Source organism: Heterodontus francisci, chromosome 26 (genome assembly GCF_036365525.1).
Source record: "Heterodontus francisci isolate sHetFra1 chromosome 26, sHetFra1.hap1, whole genome shotgun sequence".
Classification (NCBI taxonomy): domain Eukaryota; kingdom Metazoa; phylum Chordata; class Chondrichthyes; order Heterodontiformes; family Heterodontidae; genus Heterodontus; species Heterodontus francisci.
The window spans coordinates 49,109,648-49,134,162 of NC_090396.1; the positions used below are offsets into that span (position 1 = coordinate 49,109,648).

General features: G+C 43.3%; 1 protein-coding gene across 1 annotated transcript in view; it reads right to left on the reverse strand.

The window, feature by feature from the left end:
• Positions 1-24,515, reverse strand: part of LOC137384323 (protein sidekick-2-like) — a 506,965-nt gene that overhangs the window by 482,196 nt on the left and 254 nt on the right. The window lies entirely within an intron of this gene.

The following is a 24,515-nucleotide window of genomic DNA, read 5'->3' on the forward strand; positions in this document are numbered from 1 at the left end:
CACCTCGTAGGAGTGGCTGTGAGCACAGGTGACAGTGTCGGTAATGTTGTGGGCCACTTGGGTGTGTCTGTTGTAAATAATATCACACTGTAATTCAGTAAAGCACTGGGCATGTTGTTGCACTAAGGCGTTTCATCATTCAATTTCATCATAGCAAAAGGCAGGGGAAGGGGAAATAAGGGTTAGAAAAGCAAAGGAAAGAGTGTGTCAGGTGGAGACATTTGCTCTTAACAGATAGTTGCTTTCAGTCAGATGAAGCAGACTCTCCTCTCCAAATGTCCTGCAGACTGAGTATCGCTCACATGAAATGTGTCTGTATCAGAGTGCCCCTGGCATCCCTGCCATCCTGATGAACGCTTTGCCTTCTGAGTCTACCTTGGCGACATCCACGCAAAGACTGGTGACTGATCTTCGGTTCTCCCTCAGCCTCATCCTGTTCCTCTGCAGAAGAGTCGTGCCGTTCCAGCATTTCTCTCTTTTCAAGGTCCACACCTCTCTGGAGGGGCATGTTATGAAGTGTGCAGCAGACCACCACAATGAGTGAGACCCTTGCGGGAGTGTACTGGAGGGCACCACCCAACCGGTCAAGGCACCTGAACCTCATCTTCAAGAGGCTGATGGCCTGCTCAACCATGACCCTTGTGCTCAAGTGGCATCAGTTAAAGTGTCTCTCAGTCTCCGTGGCAGGGTTATGCACCGGAGTCATCAGCTATCTCCTCACGGGATAAGCTTGTTTAGCTAACAGCCATCCACAGATTTCTGATGCCTCCATGAAGAGCTGCGGCACCTGCGATTGCCAAAGAATGAAGCTGTCATGGCAGCTTCCAGGACAGCGTGCACACACCTGCATGAAGTTCTTGCTGTGGTTGTATACCAGCTGAACATTTAGGGAGTGACATCCATTCCTGTTTGGAATCTCCCTGGCTGTTCAGTCGGTCCCTTGATGGCCACATGGGTACAATGGATGATCCTCTGCACCTGAGAGAATCCGGTGATGGAGACAAATCCACTGGCCTTTGAGCTTGAGGGCCGCTATACACCTTGAATTCAATATAATCCCCTGTCCTCTTTAATGGAGCATCTGTTACCTCCATAATGCAATGATGTCATGCTGCCTGTGAGATGCCACCAATGTCTGCTGCTGCTGCTTGGAAGGAACCAGTTACAAAAAAGTGCAAGGCCACTGTGACATTTATAACCATGGGAAGGCCATACTAATGGTTCCTGCGAACCCTCCAATGACCCTCATCAAGGGCACGCAAACCAGTAACCATCTGCCTGGAAAGATGCAGCCTTCTGCGGCACTGGCACATGTCCAGGTTGCTTCTCCTTTAGCAGCAGCCCCTCCGCTGAGGGCATTGTTGTGTTTTGGGACTGGAGTGAGATTTAGCTGAATTTAGTAAGAGATATCAGACAGAGACAGCATGTTGTTGAAACACCATGGATTCTTCTTTATTCCTTTTTACTTTCATTTTCCCTGTGCTGGCCCATGTGTGTTGTACAGCAGCCTCAGGTGTACAAAGTGCACAATGCAATTTTGAAAACACTATAGGTATCACCTTCGTTGCCTTCCTGCTCCTCATTCCTCACCCCTGGGCACCTGTTGTCCAGCGGTCTCTCTCTGCTCCAGCAGAAGCTACTCCTCATCGCTAGTCAATCCTATCTCAGAGTAGCTTAAACCTATTTCCTGTTATATCCTTCCTTCCTTTCTATTGGAATGCGCAGTCTTCCTGCAGTCCCCTCTCATGAACCCATGAGGCAAGTAAGCAGAGGGACCAGTCCACCCCCACCCCACAAAGCCGCCACTCCCACCCCTGCAAAAATGGCCTTGTGAAGAGTGAGGAGGTATGATAGATAATTCTCTTGACTCTATACAACCTGGCTGGCTGTGAATGAAGGCCTTTTCTGAGCCTTCACCTTTTGATGGAGCCTCTTGTTGCTGTCCCACCATTGAGTGGCTTCCCTCTTTGTTTGCACCCTCCTCCTCCCTTTCGTGGTTCAGACTCTGCGCAGATCCCGTGCCTCGGAAAGATAACTCAACTGGCCCTTTAGCTAGCTGACAATCTCGTTAAGTGGTTTAACTTGCCATTTTCTTGTCTCAGGCAAGTTGGCTCCTCCAGCTCTCAACGGAGCCTTTTAAAATTTGAGCATGTTGGGCTTGCATCGGGAAGCTGGCATGTCGACCCGAGGGGTGGGTTTAAGCGACAGCCCGACTCCGTTCCTGTCCTCGCGTTTAAATAAAAATCCCCTCCATTATGACTGAATGGTACAATTATGAGAGTAGTAAAGTGACAAGCCTCGAAGAAATGTTGGGGCAAGCCTGCATTTTGACTCCACACTAGGAGGTATCAGTGGAACAGAACATTAGGCAGCTCTGTTAGGCTGAAGTCTGCTATGGTTATTCTCTTTTGATTTATCTTCCTCTTCTGCTGGCCGACAAATTATTCCAAGCAGGTGTCCATTGCGATTCTATTTTCAGTTATTATTTGATTGCCAATCATGTCTGGTGTTTATCTGTTTGAATTTTGTATGACTGGTGTTTTGAAAATCTGTTATTAGCACTGTTGCCACTTCTATGAATAAATCCTAAATTACTCAGTGAGGGACCCTTTGCTGAGAACAGACCTGCTACTCCTGCCAAATTCAAATGGGTCCGGATGTGTTGCATGAAGCACACACTGCTACTCTGACAATTCAATTTGATATTGATCTCACTTACTGATTTTTATAACTGTCAGAAACTTCTCTATCCTTAAGTAAAAGCAAAATACCGAGGATGCTGGAAATCTGAAATAAAAACAAGAAATGCTGGAAATACTCAGCAGGTCTGGCAGCATCTGTGGAGAGAGAAGCAGAGTTAACGTTTCGGGTCAGTGACCCTTCTTCAGAACTAGCAAATATTAGAAATGTGAAAGGTTTTAAGCAAGTAAAGTGGGGGTGGGGAAAGAGATAACAAAGGAGAAGGTGTAGATAGGACAAGGTCACAGAGAATAACCAACCAGACGGTTATGGAGCAAAGGCAAACAATATGTTAATGGTGTGTTGAAAGACAAAGCATTAGTACAGATAGGGTGTTAATGGACTGAAAACTGAACAGCCGCAAGCACAAACATGAAAAAAACAGTGGGTAGGCAAACTGAACAAACTAAGATAAAATAAAATAAACACAAAAAAATATAAAAAAAGAAAAAAAACTAAAAATGAAAGTAAAATGGGGGGCCCGTCATGCTCTGAAATGATTGAACTCAATGTTCAGTCCGGCAGGCTGTAGTGTGCCTAATTGGTAAATGAGATGCTGTTCCTCGAGCTTGCGTTGATGTTCACTGGAACACTGCAGCAATCCCAGGACAGAGATGTGAGCATGAGAGCAGGGGGAGTGTCGAAATGGCAAGCAACCGGAAGCTCAGGGTTATGCTTTCAGACTGAGCGGAGGTGTTCCGCAAAGTGGTCACCCAGTCTGCGTTTGGTCTCCCAAATGTAGAGGAGACCACATTGTGAGCAGCGAATACAGTATACTACATTGAAAGAAGTACAACTAAATCGCTGCTTCACCTGAAAGGAGTGTTTGGGGCATGGGATAGTGAGGAGAGAGGAGGTAAATGGGCAGGTATTTACACCTCCTGCGATTGCAGGGGAAGGTGCCGTGGGAAGGGGACGAGGTGGTGGGGCTAATGGAGGAGTGGACCAGGGTGTCGTGGAGGGAACGATCCCTTTGGTATGCTGACAGGAGAAGGAAGGGAGCCTGTCCTGAGTGAGGCAAACTTAATCATTTAGATTAAGGCACATTGCATCTTCAATGTAAATAGTGACAGACCAGTTGCTGAATCTGGTCCCCAAGGTCAGTAGCTGGGTTATGTAGCTGAATGATGTGATTCATTGGGCTGTATTTTGTGGCAAGGCCTAAGGTCCCGCCGCAGCAGCACCACCCCGCCACTGATAAGATCCTCCAGTCTTGTTAAATCTAAAATTCACGAGCCGGGATTCCTGTCCCTTTAAAGTTGGATACCCTGCCTTGAAGAGCTGCCAGCTCAGTAGTATCAGCAGTGCCACCACGTAAGTACCTTTGTAAAGCGGCACAGTGGTGCAGTGGTTAGCACTGCAGCCTCATAGCTCCAGTGACCCAGGTTCAGTTCTGGGTACTGCCTGTGCGGAGTTTGCAAGTTCTCCCTATGACCGCGTGGGTTTCTGCCGGGTGCTCCGGTTTCCTACCAAAGCCAAAGACTTGCAGGTTGATGGGTAAATTGGCCATTGTAAATTGCCCCTAGTGTAGGTAGGTGGTAGGAGAATGGTGGGGATGTGGTAGAGAATATGGGGTTAATGTAGGATGAGTATAAATGGGTGGTTGTTGGTCAGCACAGACTCAGTGGGCTGAAGGGCCTGTTTCAGTGCTGTATCTCTAAATAAATAAATAAAGCTAATTAACCCTATTTCCTTCTCCAGCATTTCTTTGTTCCTTTTGCAATCCTTAAATCTCACTGGGGAGAGATAAGACTGTTGCTCCCATTGTTCACCAAGGTTCCAGTTGTCTTGTTGTCGTTAGCATTTTTCACTTCTTACAATTTGTGCACAGAAACTTTTTGAGCTGAAAGGTGAGGGAAAAAGTCTAACTATCTGGGCATACCGTGAGATTCTCTGCTTCAGAAAATTCTGGGCCAACAAGTATTCAGAAAACATACTATGAATCAAGAACTTAAATTTGGCGAGTTCAATCAAAAATAAAAGCCGAAATGTGCTGTACCTGGTATTATGAGGCTCTTTTTGGTCCCACTTTTCTGAAAGTGGTGGCCTATTCTTGGGTATAGCTCTATGGTGCAAGTGGCTGACTGGCATCTCATTCAAATAGCCATTCTTGCATGTGTCAGCTTGGATAGTGTCAGCAGATTACAACCATAGGGAATGTTGTTGAGGATGGTGCCAGGGGAACTGGTGTGGCAAGTAGAGTACTGCAGTCGAGTAAGGTCATGCCATACCTTCCAGCAAGTATCCTGAGGTGACAATCAGTGTGGGAACGTTGGTGAATTTTTTTCCCCTCCATTATGTAAGAATGTTGGAGCCAATTTCAGCATCCCTGGTATTATAAAAGCTGAAATCAAAGACCTTTGCAGGCCAGGGATTGAAGCTCAGAATTTTTTGATCCCTGTGGTTCAATATCATACTATATGATCATAATCACACTGAGAGATTGACTCTTTCTTGTAGCTGCTTCATCCCTGTGAATTATGTTTCTACCTCAGTAAATTTCAAACTCCCACGATTCAACCCCCACAAGAAAAAATACAAACTTACTTCAAAACATGATTGCAGTTGGGTTCTCCAAATGACAGAAAGAGACTTCAAAATGCAGAAAAAAGCGTAAAACCAGGACAAAATGAAAAGAGAGGGCGGCATTGAACTGGAACAGAAGCTGAAAAGCCATTGAAGTGAGAGAAAAAGAAATTGAGGTAACAAGCTGAGACAGAATTAAATAAAATTGTTAAACTGGGACCAAAAGGGAGGCATTAAATGAGGATGAAAAAGAGAAGCACAGAACTGGAACAGGATACATTTTCAATTTTGATCTTTTGCATTTAGTTTTAATTTTGTGTTCATTTTTTTTTTGTAGTTTAGGGACAACAACACAAGAATATCCCAAGCAAGTTTTGTCTTCAATTATACCTTGTGAATGTGAAATGAAGCACACAGAGTAATGTGGTAGAAAACTGTTCTCAGTGACAAGTCTAACTGAAAATAGATATTGTTATGCACTGAAACTTTTACTAATATTGACTTTTTTTGAATTCATTCATGGGATGTGGGCGTCGCTGGCCAGGCCAGCATTTATTGCCCATCCCTAATTGCCCTTGAGAAGGTGGTCGTGAGCTTCCTTCTTGAACCGCTGCAATCCATGTTAGGAAGGGAGTTCCAGGATTTTGACCTGATGATAGTGAAGGAATGGCAGTATAGTTCCAAGTCAGGATGGTGTGTGACTTGGAGGGAAACTTTCAGATGGTGGTGTTCCCATGCATTTGCTACCCTTGTCCTTCTAGGTGGTAGAGGTCGTAGGTTTGGAAGGTGCTGTCTAAGGAGCCTTGGTGCATTGCTGCAGTGCATCTTGGAGATGGTACACACTGCTGCCACTGTGCATCGGTGGTGAAGGGAGTGAATGTTTGTAGATGGGATGCCAATCAAGCAGGCTGCTTTGTCCTGGATAGTGTCGAGCTTCTTGAGTGTTGTTGGAGCTGCACCCATCCAGGCAAGTGAAGAGTATTCCATCACACTCCTGACTTGTGCCTTGTAGATGGTGGATAGGCTTTGGGGAGTCAGGAGGTGAGTTACGCACTTCAGGATTCCTAGCCTCTGACCTGCTCTTGTAGCCACGGTATTTATATGGCTACTCCAGTTCAGTTTCTGGTCAATGGTAGCCCCTAGGATGTTGATAGTGGGTGATTCAGCGATGGCAATGCCATTGATAGTCAAGGGGAGATGGTTAGATTCTCTCTTGTTGGAGATGGTCATTGCCTGGCACATGTGTGGTGCAAATGTTACTTGCCACTTATCAGCCCAAGCCTGGATATTGTCCAAGTCTTGCTGCATTTCTACACGGACTGCTTCAGTATCTGAGGAGTCACGAATGGTGCTGAACATTGTGTAATTATCAGTGAACATCCCCACTTCTGACCTTATGATTGAAGGAAGGTCATTGATGAAGCAGCTGAAGATGCTTGGGCCTAGGACACTACCCTGAGGACCTCCTGCAGTGATGTCCTGGAGCTCAGATGATTGACCTCCAACAACCACAACCATCTTCCTTTGCGCTAGGTATTACTCCAACCAGCGGAGGGTTTTCCCCCGATTCCCATTGACCTCAGTTTTGCTTGGGCTCCTTGATGCCATACTCAGTCAAATGCTGCCTTGATGTCAAGGGCAGTCACTATAACCTCACCTCTTGAGTTCTGCTCTTTTGCCCATGTTTAAACCAAGGCTGTAATGAGGTCAGGAGCTGAGTGGCCCTGGCGGAACCCAAACTGAGCGTCACTGAGCAGGTTATTGCTAAGCAAGTGCCGCTTGATGGTACTGTTGATGACACCTTCCATCACTTTACTGATGATTGAGAGTAGGCTGATGGGGCGGTAATTGGCCGGGTTGGACTTGTCCTGGTTTTTGTGTACAGGACATACCTGGGCAATTTTCCACATTGCAGGGTAGATGCCAGTGTTGTAGCTGTACTGGAACAGCTTGGCTAGGGGCGCGGCAAGTTCTGAAGCACAAGTCTTCAGTACATTTGCCGGAATATTGTCAGGGCCCAGAGCCTTTGCAGTATCCAGTGCCTTCAGTCATTTCTTGATATCACATGGAGTGAATCGAATTGACTAAAGTCTGGCATCTGTGATGCTGGGAACTTCAGGAGGAGGTCGAGATGGATTATTAACTCGGCACTTCTGGCTGAAGATTGTTGTAAATGCTTCAGCCTTATCTTTCTCACGGATGTGCTGGGCTCCCCCATCATTGAGGATGGGGATATTTGTGGAGTCACCTCCTCCAGTTAGTCGTTTAATTGTCTACCACCATTCACGGCTGCATGTGACAGGACTGCAGAGCTTAGATCTGATCCATTGGTTATGGGATCGCTTAGCTCTGTCTATCGCATGCTGCTTACGCAGTTTGGCACGCAGATAGTCCTGTGTTGTAGCTTCACCAGGTTGACACCTCATTTTGAGGTATGACTGGTGCTGCTCCTGGCATGCTCTCCTGCACTCTTCATTGAACCAGGGTTGGTCTCCTGGTTTGATGGTAATGGTAGAGTGGGGGATATGCCGGGCCATGAGGTTACAGATTGTGGTTGAGTACAATTCTGCTGCTGCTGATGGCCCACAGCGCCTCATGTTGCCCAGTTTTGCATTGCTAGATCTTTTCAAAATCGATCCCATTTAGCACGGTGGTAGTGCCACACACCACGAAGGAGGGTATCTTCAATGTGAATGCGGGACTTCGTCTCCACGACGACTGTGCGGTGGTCACTCCTACCAATACTGTCATGGACAGATGCATCTGCGGCAGGCAGATTGGTGAGGACGAGGTCAAGTATGTTTTCCCCTCTTCTTGGTTCCCTCACCACCTGCCGCAGACCCAGTCTAGCAGCTATGTCCTTTAGGACTCGGCCAGCTCGGTCAGTAGTGGTGCTACCAAGCCATTCTTGGTGATGGACATTGAAGTCCCCCACCCAGAGTACATTCTGTACCCTTGCCACCCTCAGTGCTTCCTCCAAGTGCTGTTCAACATGGAGGAGTACTGATTCATCAGCTGAGGGAGGGCAGTAGGTGGTAATCAGCAGGAGGTTTCCTTGTCCTTGTTTGACCTGATGCCATGAGACTTCTTAGGGTCCAGAGTCAATGTTGAAGATTCCCAGGGCAACTCCCTCCCTACTGTATACCACTGTGCCGCCACCTTTGCTGGGTCTGTCCTGCCATTGGGACAGGACATACCCGGGGATGGTGATGGCAGAGTCTGGGACATTGTCTGTCAGGTATGATTCCGTGAGTATGACTACGTCAGGCTGTTGCTTGACTAGTCTGTAGGACAGCTCTCCCAACTTTGGCACAAGCCCCCATATGTTAGTAAGGAGGACTTTGCAGGGTCAACAGGGCTGGGTTTGCTGTTGTTGTTTCCGGTGCCTAGGTCGATGCCGGGTGGTCCGTCCAGTTTCATTCCTTTTTATTGACTTCGTAGCGGTTAGATACAACTGAGTGGCTTTCTAGGCCATTTCAGAGGGCATGTAAGAGTCAACCATATTGCTGTAGGTCTGGAGTCACATGTAGGCCAGATCAGGTAAGGACAGCAGATTTCCTTCCCAGAGGACATTAGTGAACCAGATCGATTTTTACAACAATCGACAATGGTTTCATGGCCACCATTAGACTAGCTTTTTTTAAATTCCAATTTTATGTCCCCAGAGCAATACCCTGGGTTTCTGGGTTACTAGTCCAGTGACAATACCACTACGTCACCACCCCCCCTTATCCTGCAGGATAGTGTATTGCTTTGACTGCACAACTCCATTGTGGACCTTCAGTATTATAACAAGACAAATCCATTACTGTCTTATTTACACTGAAGCAAATTGATAATGTAATGTTTATCGCTTCTATACTAATTATTAGGCTGCAACAAGTGACACAGGTTTCTTTTAAAAGTTCATTTCCTACTCAATAGAATTCTTAACTACATGCATTATGAGTGGTTGATTCACATTGCAGAACAGTAGTTAACAGAAAATGAAAAATGTGATGGGAATCATAAAATTCATGAGAAAGTTATGCAGAGTGTGATGCAACTGAATGTGTAGGTTTTATTTTTGTTAGATTTAACCCTTTTTCACGTTTGGCTTTTGACATTTACCTGTACTTAGAAAAGTCACATGATGCAGTCACCATTTTTCTGTAGACTTTGGTGTCCAGTAATTCTCAAAAATTGCTTCGAGGAGATATCCCAGCCACTGGTCAGGCACTAAGAAGGCAACTGATCAGGACAGATAATATAGGATGTCAGAATCATTTCTGGGTTTTTGCATGATTTAACTTTGAGTGATAGAAAAAACTTAGCAGAGCCTTCCACAGGAGATTCAATGGGTTGAGTAGAGTGTCTGATAGAGCAAATTGTGAACAAATGAAAGGTGTGGTGCTGATTGGCTGGAAACAATTTCCTTCTAAAATTTTAATGTTCTAAACTTCTAGTCATCAAAATAATGTATCCTGTAAATGGTCCAGTCAATTGACTCGTTGGGCGATACACCTTTTATGGAAACTTGAAGTTATTTGGTAGGTTCTCAGAATTTGTGAGGTCAAAATTTATCAAACTCTTTGCTGCATAATGCTGTTATGCAGATGTCTCTGATGCACAGGGTTTTCCACATTTCCATTTTATTCTATCCACACAGAAGCCTTGTTAAATCTGTCCACAGATCATTAAAAACAAAAGAAGGTATATTATGTTGCTGACCCTGCCCAATAATGTGCCCAGGTATGTCCTGTCCACAAAAAGCATGACACATCCAATTTGGCAAATTACCACCCCATCAGTCTCCTCTCAATCATCAGCAAAGTGATAGAAGGTGTTGTCAGCAGTGCTAACAAGCAGCAACCTGCTCACTGATGCTCAGTTTGGAGTCCGCCAGGGCCACTCGGCTCCAGACCTCATTACAGCCTTGGTCTAAATATGGACCATAGAGCTAAATTCCAGAGGCGAGGTGAGACTGACTGTCCTTGACATTAAGGCACCATTTGACATAAAGGAGCCCCTGTAAAATTGAAGTCATGGGAATCAGGGAGAAAACTCTCCACTTGCTGGAGTCATACCAAGCACATGAAAGATGCTTGTGGTTGTTGGAGGCCAATCAGCTCAGCCCCAGGACATTACTGCAGGAGTTTCTCAGGTCAGTATCCTCGGCCCAACTATATTCAAATGCTTCATCAATGACCTTCCATCATAAGGTCACAAGTGTGGATGTTTGCTGATGATTGCATAGTGTTCAGTATCAACGCCTCAGATATTGAAGCTGTCCGTGCCTGCATGCAGCAAGACCTGGACAACATTCGGGCTTAGGCTGATAAGTGGCAAATAACACTTGTACCACACATGTGCCAGCAAATGACCATCTCCAACACGAAAGAATCTAACCATCTCCCCTTGACGTTCAATGGCATTTCTGAATGCCCCACCATCAACACCATGGGGATTTCCATGAATCAGAAACATAACTGGACCAGCCACATAATTACTGTGGCTACAGGAGCAGACTAGGAATTCTCCAGATAGCAATTGGAAATGAGGGATTGCACAGAATCAACACCTCTGGATTATCTGAACAGGACCAGAAAGATCCTGCAAAGATATGGAAAGTGCTGGAAGATCAGCTCCGATTGAGAGTGAATTTTCGAAATCACTGCCTGGAATTGATGTCCTACAGGCAACAACCACAGGAATCAATAGACCAGTTCATCAGTAGATGCCGTAGTAAGGGCAACGAATGCGATTTCTCAGAAGCCGATCTGTCAGACCAAATAATGGAGCTGGTGATTGTATCAACACCCATTGAAGCATTTCAGAAAGTCCTCTTAGGGAAAAAGAAAGGTCACAGCTAGAAGATGGCAGGAAATATTGTAGCTGGACAACAGCATCTGCAAGCACTAGGTGAAGCCAATGGTATCGGCATCATAACCAGGTCGAAAAGAGCAAGCAAGCTGTGAGGTTGGTCCCACGCACAGCAAAGCTGTCCTGCATTTCGAGACTTATGCAAGGCGTGTGGTGCAAAAGGATACTGGGCCCGCCTATGCAGGAATTCTGGCTCCAAAGACGCAGCCAGAACACAATCCAACAGAAGACAGGCGCAGGAACATGGCAACTGCAGCAAGGAAAGCGCCAGAGACCTGCATAAACGCAAGCCGATACACGAGATCCACAGCGAAGTAGACCTGAGAAAAAACTCAGAGAGAAGTAATTCTCAGCCAAAAGATGAAAAGGGATTCCACATTGTGAACCTGACACGTCACGTTGGTGAAGTCAAACAACTGGAAGCTTTCACCATTATTAACATCACGTGCTCAAAGAAAGCTGGCAAACATACACTCAAGGCCAAGATTGACATCACTGCTAGTGCAAATATCCTACCAGTCGAAATCCTCAAAGGTATGTACCGGAGTCATTGGAAATCAATGATACAACAGACAACTGCCAAGTTATCTGCATACAATTGGTCACCCATCCCTTGCAGTGGCACATTAACAATGCAATTCAGCCATGGCAAGTCGGCAATGAAGCCACAAACGTTCTACCCAGTAGGCATGAGCAGACCAGCAGTGGCAGGTCTAACCAGCGTGTAAAGACCTCACCATTATAACTATGCACGAGAGCATTGCCAAGTGGAAATTTCCAAGGACCAGAACCCACTCGCAGACTCTGACCAGGAACAAACGGTGCAGTTTGGAAATCAAGCAACAGCACAACGATGCCACGCCTTGACTTCTGCTCTCTAGAGAACCGCCAGCACCACAATGAGCCAGAACGGACAGGTATTTCCATGAGGCCAAGTATTCTTCTCACAAGTCCCCAACCTTGTGCCCCAAGCCTTCAGACGTGGAGGATGAGGGGAGGTGATGGACACGCAGTGCCCTGAGGAGGCTGAGGAGGAAAGAGCTGAAGCATTGCCTGTTGGTTCTTCGAGACGCGGTACCGGATCTTTCCAAGAATGATAAGGCCCCAAAAGTGGTCATCTTGGGGAAAGCAACAGAGTATGTTAGAAGGCTGAAGGCACAGCAACAAAAACTGAATGCAGAGAGGGAGTAACTTCAGAAAGAATAGCAACAGACGAGACGCAAATTCCTTGAGCAAGAGTTGTCAAACCACCGAGGCAATATATGGATTTTTGAGCCTCTTTATTTGTAAATTTCACAATCTCTATCCATGTGTAAATAATTTTGATGTTATCTAATTTTGTGTATCTTTACTTTTAGCATATGAGACTTTACTTTGGAAACAAGGAGGATGTTGTGTGATTGCCTTTAAGAGTGATGTCCCTTTAAGATCTTAGTATGCTAATGAGCTGAGTTCCTGGATGCAGTCTCACTCTGTAACTAACACCAAGAGGCAAGGCCTGTAAATAGATAGCTCTGCACTGTATATACTTGTTAGCTGCGAATAAACTTGTTTGAGATCTTCAACAACCTGGACTCCAAGCATCTCATTTATGTTGCAGAAGACAACATAAAAAAACTTCTCATTACAAGTACCACACCTCCTGCCTTCCCAAAACCTGTTCACTATCAACAGGAATGTCATAGAGTACTCTCCACTTGCCTGGATCTGTGCAGCTCCACCACTACTTAAGAAGCTCAACACCATCAAGGACAAAGCAGCCAGCTTGAGCAGCACCCCATTCACCATCTTAACCATTCACTCCTTCCACCACCGGCACACAGTGGCAGCAGCACATACCATCGACAAGATGCAATGCAGCATGTTGCCAAGGCTTCTCCAACAGCACCTTCCAAACCTGTCGCTTCTAACACCGAGAAGGATGAAACACCTATGAAAATATATCACAATTCCTTCACTGTCACTGGGCCAAAATCCTGGAACTCCCTACCTAACAGCACTGTGGATGTATCTGCACCACACAGACTGCGGTGGATCAAGAAGGTGGCCCACCACCACCTTCTCAAGGGCAATTAGGGATGGGCAATAAATGCTGGGCTTGGCAGCGATGCCCACATACCATGAATTAAAAAATACACACACAATAGGCATAAACCAAACAAAAAAGAGACTGACAGCATAACTGACAATCAGAAAGTAAGATTAAATCAGGAATGACAACACTCATTTTAGGCACATCAAATAACCCAGTGTAAAGGCCAGGTTCTTTTAAAATGCCCTTACCAAACAGTTTTATGCTTTTGTTGTCTGCCTGCAAATCAGCAAGACAAAGTTATCAGTCTGCTTCATATGCTTGGTGAAACAAGTCCATGTGCCTACTGCACTGACCAAATGAACAGTAAAACAGAACACAGCTTCTAATAAGGTCAATCAGGGATGAAATGCCAGATATGTTCTTAATTTTTATATTGTTTATTATATTGTTAATTTTATATTCTGAATCAGCACAATGATTAAGACAATGAACACCTGCAGACTTCAATGAACAACAATGTAAATGTGCCTTCAGACAATGGTTATTGACAATCCAAATGTGTACATGTCCAAAAAGGCCACAACGACTGCAAAAATACACAATGTTCTAACCTTCTGATCCAGCACAAAGTCATATTAAACATGCATTTACTGTGGCTGCAATTAATATCATATTTCATCAGTGATTTTCCCAATAATCCCAATAACTGGAATATCCCTGTTGCTATCTTTAATGAACATAGTCTGCACTTCATTCCAAACAATTGAGAACATTCACTTTAGAAATACAGACAATGATATTAGAATTCTAAAACTACCGTACAGTCACATTGCAATCAGCTCAACTGAATTTAGGTCAATTCATTCTGATTTATTGAGAAAAATCTGGACTCTAGCACAATTCAGATATGACTGTCCATTTAAAAAAGCTGGAGCTGCACACTGTGCCTTTTCTTGGCCCTCTGTACCTACCATACTGCATTGAGTAACCTGCCAAAAGTTTATAAGCCTTCAGTATATGCTGGTGTCAGTATTCAAAGCAAACATGTAAAATTTGTTTCCATTAAAAATGTATTTTGCATTCTTCACATTTGCTCAAACTCATTTATCAGGGTAGACCAGAAACTATAGAGATTTACATAGAATTTTACAGCATAGAAACAGGTCATTCGGCCCAACAGATCTATGCTGGTGTTTAAGCTCCACACAAACATCTTCAGACTCGACTTCAAACAATTCCTAAACTCAGAACTCCCATTTGTTTTCTTGGAATCTATTCCCAGTCAAATGCTAACTTTTGCTGGAAGGTCTGTTGGGGTAGGAGAATAATTACACTCGGAATTGTGGAGACGAAGTCCCATCTTCATATTGAGCATACCCTCCTTCGTGTTGTGTGGCACTACCACCATGCTGAATGGGATAGGTTTTGAACAGATCTAGCAATGCAAAACTGGGCATCCATGAGATGCTGTGGGCCATCAGCAGCAGCAGAATTGTACTCAACCACAATCTGTAACCTCATGGCCCGGCATATCCCCCACTCTACCATTACCATCAAACCAGAAGACCAACCCTGGTTCAATGAAGAGTGCAGGAGAACATGCCAGGAGCAGCACCAGGCATACCTCAAAATGAGGTGTCAACCTGGTGAAGCTACAACACAGGACTATCTGCGTGCCAAACTGCGTAAGCAGCATGCGATAGACAGAGCTAGGCGATCCCATAACCAATGGATCAGATCTAAGCTCTGCAGTCCTGTCACATCCAGCCGTGAATGGTGGTGGACAATTAAACAAATATCTGGAGGGGGTGGCTCCACAAATATCCCCATCCTCAATGATGGGGGAGCCCAGCACATCAGTGCGAAAGATAAGGCTGAAGCATTTGCAACAGTCTTCAGATAGAAGTTGATGATCCATCTCGACCTCCTCCTGAAGTCCCCAGCATCACAGATGCCAGACTTCAGCCAGTTCGATTCACTCCGTGTGATATCAAGAAAGGACTGAAGTCACTGGATACTGCAAAAGCTATGGGCCCTGACAATATTCCGGCAAATGTACTGAAGACCTGTGCTCCAGAACTTGCCGCACCCCTAGCCAAGCTGTTCCAGTACAGCTACAACACTGGTATCTACCCTGCAATGTGGAAAATTGCCCAGATATGTCCTGTACACAAAAAGCAGGACAAGTCCAACCCGGCCAGTTACTGCCCCATCAGTCTACTCTCAATCATGAGTAAAGTGATGGAATGTGTCATCAACAGTGCCATCAAGTGCCACTTGCTTAACAATAACCTGCTCAGTGATGCTCAGTTTGGGTTCCGCCAGGGCCACTCAGCTCCTGACCTCATTACAGCCTTGGTTCAAACATGGACAAAAGAGCTGAACTCAAGAGGTGAGGTGAGAGTGACTGCCCTTGACATCAAGGCAGCATTTGACTGAGTATGGCATCAAGGAGCCCGAGCAAAACTGAGGTCAATGGGAATCGGGGGAAAACCCTCCGCTGGTTGGAGTAATACCTAGCACAAAGGAAGATGGTTGTGGTTGTTGGAGGTCAATCATCTGAGCTCCAGGACATCACTGCAGGAGTTCCTCAGGGTAGTGTCCTAGGCCCAACTATCTTCAGCTGCTTCATCAATGACCTTCCTTCAATCATAAGGTCAGAAGTCGGGATGTTCACTGATGAATGCACAATGTTCAGCACCATTCGTGACTCCTCAGATACTGAAGCAGTCTGTGTAGAAATGCAGCAAGACTTGGACAATATCCAGGCTTGGGCTGATAAGTGTAAAGTAACATTTGCACCACACAAGTGCTAGGCAATGACCATCTCCAACAAGAGAGAATCTAACCATCTCCCCGTGACATTCAATGGCATTACCATTGCTGAATCCCCCACTATCAACATCCTAGGGGCTACTATTGACCAGAAAGTGAACTGGAGCAGCCATATAAATACCGTGGCTACAAGAGCAGGTCAGAAGCTAGGAATCCTGAGGTGAGTAACTCACCTCCTGACTCCCCAAAGCCTGTTCACCATCTACAAGGCACAAGTCAGGAGTGTGATGGAATACTCTCCACTTGCCTGAATGAGTGCAGCTCCAACAACGCTCAAGAAGCTCGACACCATCCAGGACAAAGCAGCCCGCTTGATTGGCATCCCATCTACAAACATTCACTCCCTCCACCACCGACGCACAGTGGCAGCAGTGTGTACCATCTACAAGGTGCACTGCAGCAACGCACCAAGGCTCCTTAGACAGCACCTTCCAAACCCATTACCTCTACCAACTAGAAGGACAAGGGCAGCAAATGCATGGGAACACCACCACCTGCAAGTTCCCCTTCAAGTCACACACCATCCTGACTTGGAACTTATATCGCCGTTCCTTCACTATCGCTGGGTCAAAATCCTGGAACTCCCTTCCTAACAGCACTGTGGGTATATCTACCTCACATGGACTGCAGCGGTTCAAGAAGGCAGCTCACCACCACCTTTTCAAGGGCAATTAGGGATGGGCAATAAATGCTGGCATGGCCAGGGACGCCCACATCCCATGAATAAATATTAAAAAAATTTAGGACATGCTCTTCCCTGCTAATGCTCATGCAGTTAAATTTCTTCAAGCTCCAAATTCAATTTATCCCAAAATTCATACAAGTTTTTGTCACTACCTTTTGAAACAAATAATTTCGGAAAGTGCAAATTTTACAAACCAACTTCTGAATGGGTAGATTGTCTTATTCCACAATTGTGTATGGCAGCACCAGGCTCTAAACGATGCACAGTTACACTCACAACTGGGAATGCTGCTATGTTCCTGAAAGTTGACTCCTACCACATTATTTCCACAGTGATGCAAGGCTGCAAGCTTTAATAGGCACTGTATGGGCATGATCTGACCAGACAGGTCTTGATTACATGTAATGAACACACAATGGAAAAAGTTGAATCTTAATGATTAACTTGCTGTTTCTAAAGAATTTAATAAATTCAAAAAGTATCAAAGCTAGAACTGGACATAATCATTCAAGCCAGAAACAGTCAAAAACATCCTTTCACTATAAAGACATTCATTTAAACAAGTTCTATATATATTTTTATACAGTTTAATCCGAATTGCTATCTATGAGCTTTCAGTTATTTCAAATGTACTTTGCCTCTAGATGTCACCAGTGTCCTGTTAGAGTCCAATCTATTTTAATGACTGGCTACATCAGACATACTTGGAAACCAGTCTTTGTAATTTGCCCAGCTAGAACCTTATGCTGCATTCATATCACATTCATTCTTGCAGTAATTAATCCTTAAAGGCTATGTTATAATGTGGGAAGGCCAGTTTAGTATCTACAGAGAGGAGTTACCCTGGGCTGCCCTCTCTCTGTCCCTCCCAGTGACTGGTAAGATTTTGAACACATGATTTTAATGAGACCCTTTCACTGTCAGAGTTGATTAAGTATGTCATTAAGTAGAGGATTTAAGTTTAAGATGTCTGAATGTTTGAGTTGGTGCCTTTGTTACAAATAAAGCTTCACAGCAACATTGATGTTACAAAAAATTCAATTTCAGCCAGCTAGTGATTTTGTGTTCTCAGAATTATTATTTTATTTGGTAAGTCAGGAAAGGAGCAACTATAAGCAATAAAATTATCATTTATGTTTGGCAATCAAAATGAACTCGTACATGTAAAACCTTCTGCTGTATACTTCAAGTGAGTAGTTTTTCAAAAGCCCAGATGTTCCTTCATTCAACCTATTGAAGTCTCTTCTTAGAAGGAAGCAAATTGGCAATTTTCATTCATGTGCACAATTTTACCATCCATACTTACTATGCCTTGCAGCTGACTAATAGCCCCATTCATACAGTACTGAATGGAGTCATCTTGTACCTTACTATTCAATAGCAGTAATTAACCACATATAAGCTCTTGGAGCCATCCTAGACTTGTGCCATTGGATTGCTTTATTTCTGCTTCTTTTGAACATTCCATCTGGTTATGTATCAATTCTACGATTAACAGAGTGCATTTTATCATTTTGTGTCGACAAAATCTATTTAAAACAACAGATGAAAAGATCTATTTCCAATTTAAAAGGAAGTATGTCTGACATGCATTATGCCATAAATAACAATTGTTATGCTCTTCATACACACTGCAGTTAGTCATGTGGTTTTAAAACTGGCACAAAAGATTTACATAATTTCCCTCCCAAGTTGCTGAATGCCATTAGAAACTACAAATTGGTGCCTTTGTTCTGTCTGTAGCTATGACAAAAATAGTCTTTTTGTCTTGGTAGGCAGTCAAAGATCTCTTGTGGCTTTGCCTATGGAGAGTGCTGTCATCCCATAATCTTTTTTTTTAGATCCTGATATTGCCATAACCTATCTGTGTCTTCTGTTATCTCTGCATTCTTTACTTATCTCATCTGTTTTTCTTTTATGACGTCTGTACTTGTGTGTCTAACACTTTTACGCTGTGTCACCAATTTCAGGTCTATCATTGTCCTTCTGATGCCCATGTCCCTGTTCTGTATCTATTTGCTTATCCTTCTCCCACTGAATATCTAAGTCTCAATAGTGTATTTTTCCACTTCTTTCCCTTTCTTAATCTGTGAAGTCCCGACTTCAGCCTTACATAAATCACTAAACCCCATCATAAACCTTTCTCCTCCTGATGAATGCTGCAGCCTTTCCAGAATACACTATTCTTACAGTAATCTTTTTAATGTTAGTTGTTTTTAAAATTTTCTTTCAGATACATGCATATTCAAATGCAGCTACTTTAACCACCTCCCTTAGATAACAAAACATGTAAACATTACAGAATAGCTAAATTTCCAATGTCATATTTCTGCAGAGGCCTGAATATTATCATGAGGGAAAGCTAAACTGATGAAAGTAAGCCCAGATAAAAAAAAACTCAATTCCAAGGCTTTAAGAAAGGGTAGGCCTCTGATACAGACAGGGATGCATTTGAAGACCTTATTTCATCTCCATCCCCATTCCAGGCTAACATATAAACATATGATTTAGGAGCAGAAGTAGGCCATTCAGCCCCTTTTGGCCTGCTCCGCTGTTCAATAAGATCATGGCTGATCTGATTGTGGCCTCAACTCCACTTTCCTGCCTACCTCCAATACCTTTGACTCTCCCAGATACAGTTCTCAGCTTGCTTCTATAAATATGATGAGATGACACACACCTCAGTCACCTACTCCCTGAGGCAAAAGATCCTACAGGACTCAAAAAGATTAATGCCTAATGTATGAACATGCCAGCTAACTCCTGTAATAACAGATAACAATGATCTTTAAATCAATAATGGAAGGGGCTGATTATGCATAATTTAAAACACCATAAATTGGGTGGAGATTAACTTTAGGCCTACAGATGGTATATTAGAACCATAGATATCTCCTTTGGTTTGCTATGGATTAGTCTGTGGCATGGTTGTGACATTTAGTTGCTCAGATGGAGCTGTGTTCATCCTAGCCTATCCCTTTAAGGCCACCGTTCACGTTCTTCATGTAGGAATGTAACAAATCCTGAGGTCAATTCGAGGTTAACTGCTAAGGGAGATTTCTGTAGCATTATAATCCCCACTACTTAAAACATCCAAGTTTAAAACGGGCTGTCGTTTATATCGGGCAAAAAACGACAATCATTGTTCATTTGCATCAACACTGGTTTCAAATAGCGTCTTAAGTGATCCCTTTATTTCAGACAGACACAGCTTTGCTTTACTCATTAGTTTGCAGCTCATTAAGGCATACTGAATATAATGAAGGAGCCTTCGTGAGGCAGATTTCATTTTAATATTTAAGTGTGAAAATTCTTTACCAAAACCTGTATGGCTGTGCAGGAGATTTATCCCCATTAAAAACTGACCAAAGAGAGAACTCTTTACATTTCCAGTTAATTTGTGATTACAGTCCATCAGCTGTAATAAATGGCTCAGATTTGAAATCTACCCAGTAAATTTGGACATGCTGCAATGTGAATTTTTACTGTGCTCTCTCTCGCAGTCTTTTAAACTGCAATTAAAATGACTTTCAATTTTATTAATGCTATATTTTGCCTTCCATTAAATCCATCTCCATCATACTTTGAAGTGTTGCACACATTGCACTCTGATCTTTTTGCCAATTCACAGGTTTTACACAACCAGTCATTGGTACTGAAAAGGCATGGCTTTTTTCTGCAAGAACCTTTCCAATTTCTGTTCCTCCAGCCTTCATTCGCTTTGCTTCACAAGTTTCTTGTTTTCCATATCTGTTGCAGTATCTCCTTTTTGCAAAGTTGTCATGTCACATTTTTTTAGCTGGACATATCTAACTTTGCAAACAAGAAAGCTTTTTGCTGACATCTTTCCGGCTTCTTCAACTCAGTTCTATCCAGAGTCCATGTCTGATTTTTATCTCATGGATTTACCTTCCACCGCCACTTCTTGATTCCTACTTTAAGGAACACAAATTTGGTTCCCACACCGCTTCTAAAAAAAAAAGGCAAACAATGCTGCTACTATCTAGATATTTATCCCTTTGAAAGGTGTTAGTTGACTTTACATGAACAACTTTTTCAGACAGATTATTCCATTTGTCTGCTATCCTGAGTGGATTGGGTTTGGGGTGGAAGTGATGTCAGTGATAGTTACTCCTACATGAATCCCAAGCAATTTTTTAAAACTAACATTGGGGAGAAAGAGAGAAGAAACCATTCATAATTGTAATAACCCCATGTACGGGAGCCCTGCATTTACCCATTTTAAAGGAACAGATGTGCTGTACCGATATGGGGTAAAAAGACTTCATACAAGCAGCATCAGTTAGATTTATCTTTTCTCAGACTGATCACCCATTCCGCCCTATGAACTTCTAGAGTCTTTGCTAAAATATAATTGCTTATTTCTGGACCATGCTGCTAAACATCAGTGTAACTGGAAACATCTTGGACATCGCTGCTCCAGATGTCATCAAATCTTTCATTAAAAGTCTGTTGGATATTTCTGAGATTTGTATGGGAAAAGGTACTTCAGACAATAACTCACTTATTCTCAGGAAAGTCTTATTGGTGCCTGCAGACTGGCTCTTGAAGCAAAACTGTGGTGAAATACTATGTCTACTTTTAGGTTTTGTTTAAATTCATCAATCATTAGCACCAATAACACTTGTTACAACCTGATTCTAAAAATTTATTTCTATCTAGTAGCGAGTTAGCTTCTTTGATCATATAATAACAGAACTCTCAAAATATAGTAAACAACTTCCATTAAAATTTTAAGAACTGGGTAGATGAAAAATATCAAAATAGTTGTGCAAAATTTAGAATCATAAAATGGTTGCAGCACCGATGACGCCATTTAGCCCATGGTGTCAGTACTGGCTCTCTGCAAAAGCAACTCAGCTAGTACCACTCCCCTGCCTTTTCCCCATAGCTCTGCAAACTTCTACTCTTCAGGTGCTTATCCAGTCCCCTTTTGAAAGGCCCAATTGTATTTGCCGCCACCACACTCTCAGTACATTCCAGATCCTAACCACTTGCTGCGTAAAAAAATTTTCCTCATGTTGCCGTTGGTTCTTTTGTCAATGTTGATTGTTTCTCAAACTGGGAATAGAAGGTGAAGAATGTTCCACGGGATTATGTGTTGGGACCGCTGCTATTTATCATACACAAAAATGATCTGAATTTTGAAATTGAGAGAAGAATTTCAAATGTTGCTGATGACAACAAAAACTGTGGGAAGACAGAAAGGCTCACAGCAGAGGCAGATAGGCAAAAGATGTAGCTCACGATAAAACAATGGCAAGTTACATATTTGGAGCATGCCTTGGTCATTCTTCTAGGCATGAGACTCAGCTAGCCATTCCCATAAGCAGTCCGAGCATTTTACAGCAAAGTTTGTGCCCCCTTACAACCTTATGTCTAACTATATAAAGCATCGCCCAGAGTGTAACAATAGTATCCTTTGACCAGAGCAGGATATTCATGACTTTTGCATTTTACGAGATGAGAAGGAATTTCTTCTCTCAGAGGGTCATTACTCTTTGGAATTCTCTTGCCCAGAGAGTAGTGGAGGCTGGGTCATTGAATATATTCAAGTCTGAGTTAGACAGGTTTTTTGATCAACAAGGGAGTCAAGGGTTATAGGGTGGCTGGCAGGAAAGTGGAGTTAAGGCCACTATCAGATCAGCCATGATCTTATTGAATGGCGGAGCAGGCTCGAGGGGCCAAATGACTCACTTCTGTTCCTATTTCTTATAAGAACATAAGAACAAAAGAACTAGGAGCAGGAGTAGGCAGTTCAGCCCCTCGAGCCTGCTCCACCATTCAATACGATCATGGCTGATCTCATCTCAGCCTCAACTCCACTTTCCTGCCCGTTCTCCATAACACTTCAATCATTTACTAATTAAAAATCTGTCTATCTCCTCCTTAAATTAACTCAATGTCCCAGCATCCACCACACTCTGGGGTAGTGAATTCCACAGACTTACGACCCTTTGAGGGAAGTAATTTCTCCTCACCTCTGTTTTAAACCTGCTACCGCTTATCCTAAAACTATGACCTCTTGTTCTAGATTGCCCCACCAGAGGAAACATCCTCTCGACGTCTACTTTGTTAATCCCCTTAATCATCTTATATACCTCAATTAGATCTCCTCTCATTCTTCTAAACTCTAGAGAGTTAAGGCCTAAACTGCTCAATCTCTCTTCATAAGACAAACCCCTCATCTCTAGAATCAATCTCGTGAACCTCCTCTGAACTGCCTCCAATGCAACTACATCCCTCCTCAAGTAAGGGGACCAAAACTGTATGAATCATATGATCTTATGATCTGATTTAGCCTCATGTGGGCCTCGCCAACCTTTTCAAAAGCAGGTTGAGAAAACATTTGGTAATTCAAGGAAAGATACACATCATTAAGCCAGTTTATTTTGCACCAAATGAACACATTGTGCAATGGTTATGAACAGACACAATTAGTTCAACCAATACAACTTATCTTCATGTAATAATAATAAAAACACCCAATCCATTGCTTTCATAACTTGCTTATAATGGCAAACTAAAAACTGTATATATGTTATGATTGCTCATTTGTAGTATGATTATGTTTTTGAAAACTGTGATTTTTAATGTAATATGAGAAAGATTTGGAGGAAACATGTGACCTCACACCAACTCTACCTAGAGGCAAAATAGGGATCCTGGATACCATGCAAACAAGAAACCCAGAATAAAGACCCCTTTGAAAGCAGAATTCAAGGTTGTAACACCTGAACAACAATGGATTTTGCTCTTCCAGACTCTCAGATCATAAACAGGGAGACAGAGGCTCTGAAGGTACAAACCCGAGTTGAAATTTTTAACACTTGCAAACAGAGGAACCAGGGTAATCTGCAGGTACTGTGGCCAGGCTTGTGGATTCTGCATATTGGAAAAGAAAAATGACTACTGATTATTGATTCTGAATAAATATAACAGGCTTTCAGAAGTCTGGAGGCTGGAAGGAAGACCAGAAGACACAAAGACCAGCAGTGGCAGCCTCAGAAGAGAGAGACATAAAACATCTGCTCTCAGTACACTGATACAGTGAAAGGCTGCAAAGCCTTGAAACCAATTCAAAAGCTTGTGGAGGGGGAAGACCAATGGGGTCACCAGAGATCGCCTAATGTCCAGGTTGAAAGTGCTCAGAAGAAGTGAACGAAGAGGACATTGACTTTGAGAAGGACTGGGAGATCCAACCCATTGTAACTGCAAAGATATCGCTTCAATGAGGACACTGTGTAACGTATAAATGTGGTGTGGGGTTTTCAAGTGTTTTTTTAATAAGTTAAAGGGAAATATCTCTCGCTGTAATTTAGTGTATAGTTATTTACTAAATACTATTTCGTAACTGTTGATTTTTAGTTTAGTTATAGTAAAACTCTTAAAACATGAAATTTTGTCATGTACTTCTTTAAATTGGTCTGGGGATTTCATACCTAATAAACAAACAAAGAACAAAGATAATTACAGCACAGGAACAGGCCCTTCGGCCCTCCAAGCCTGCGCCGATCCAGATCCTCTCTCTAAACATGTCGCCTATTTTCTAAGGTTCTGTATCTCTTTTCTTCCTGCCCATTCATGTATCTGTCTAGATACATCTTAAAAGAATCCATCGTGCCCGCATCTACCACCTCCGCTGGCAATGCGTTCCAGGTGCCCACCACCCTCTGCGTAATGTTATCAGTCTCACTGAGGTCATAACAAATACTCCAATTAGCTCCTAAATAAGGCCTTGTATAAATCCAACATTACCTCCTTGCTTTAATATTATGTTCCTCAAGGAAGAAAACCAAAGATTTTATAGCA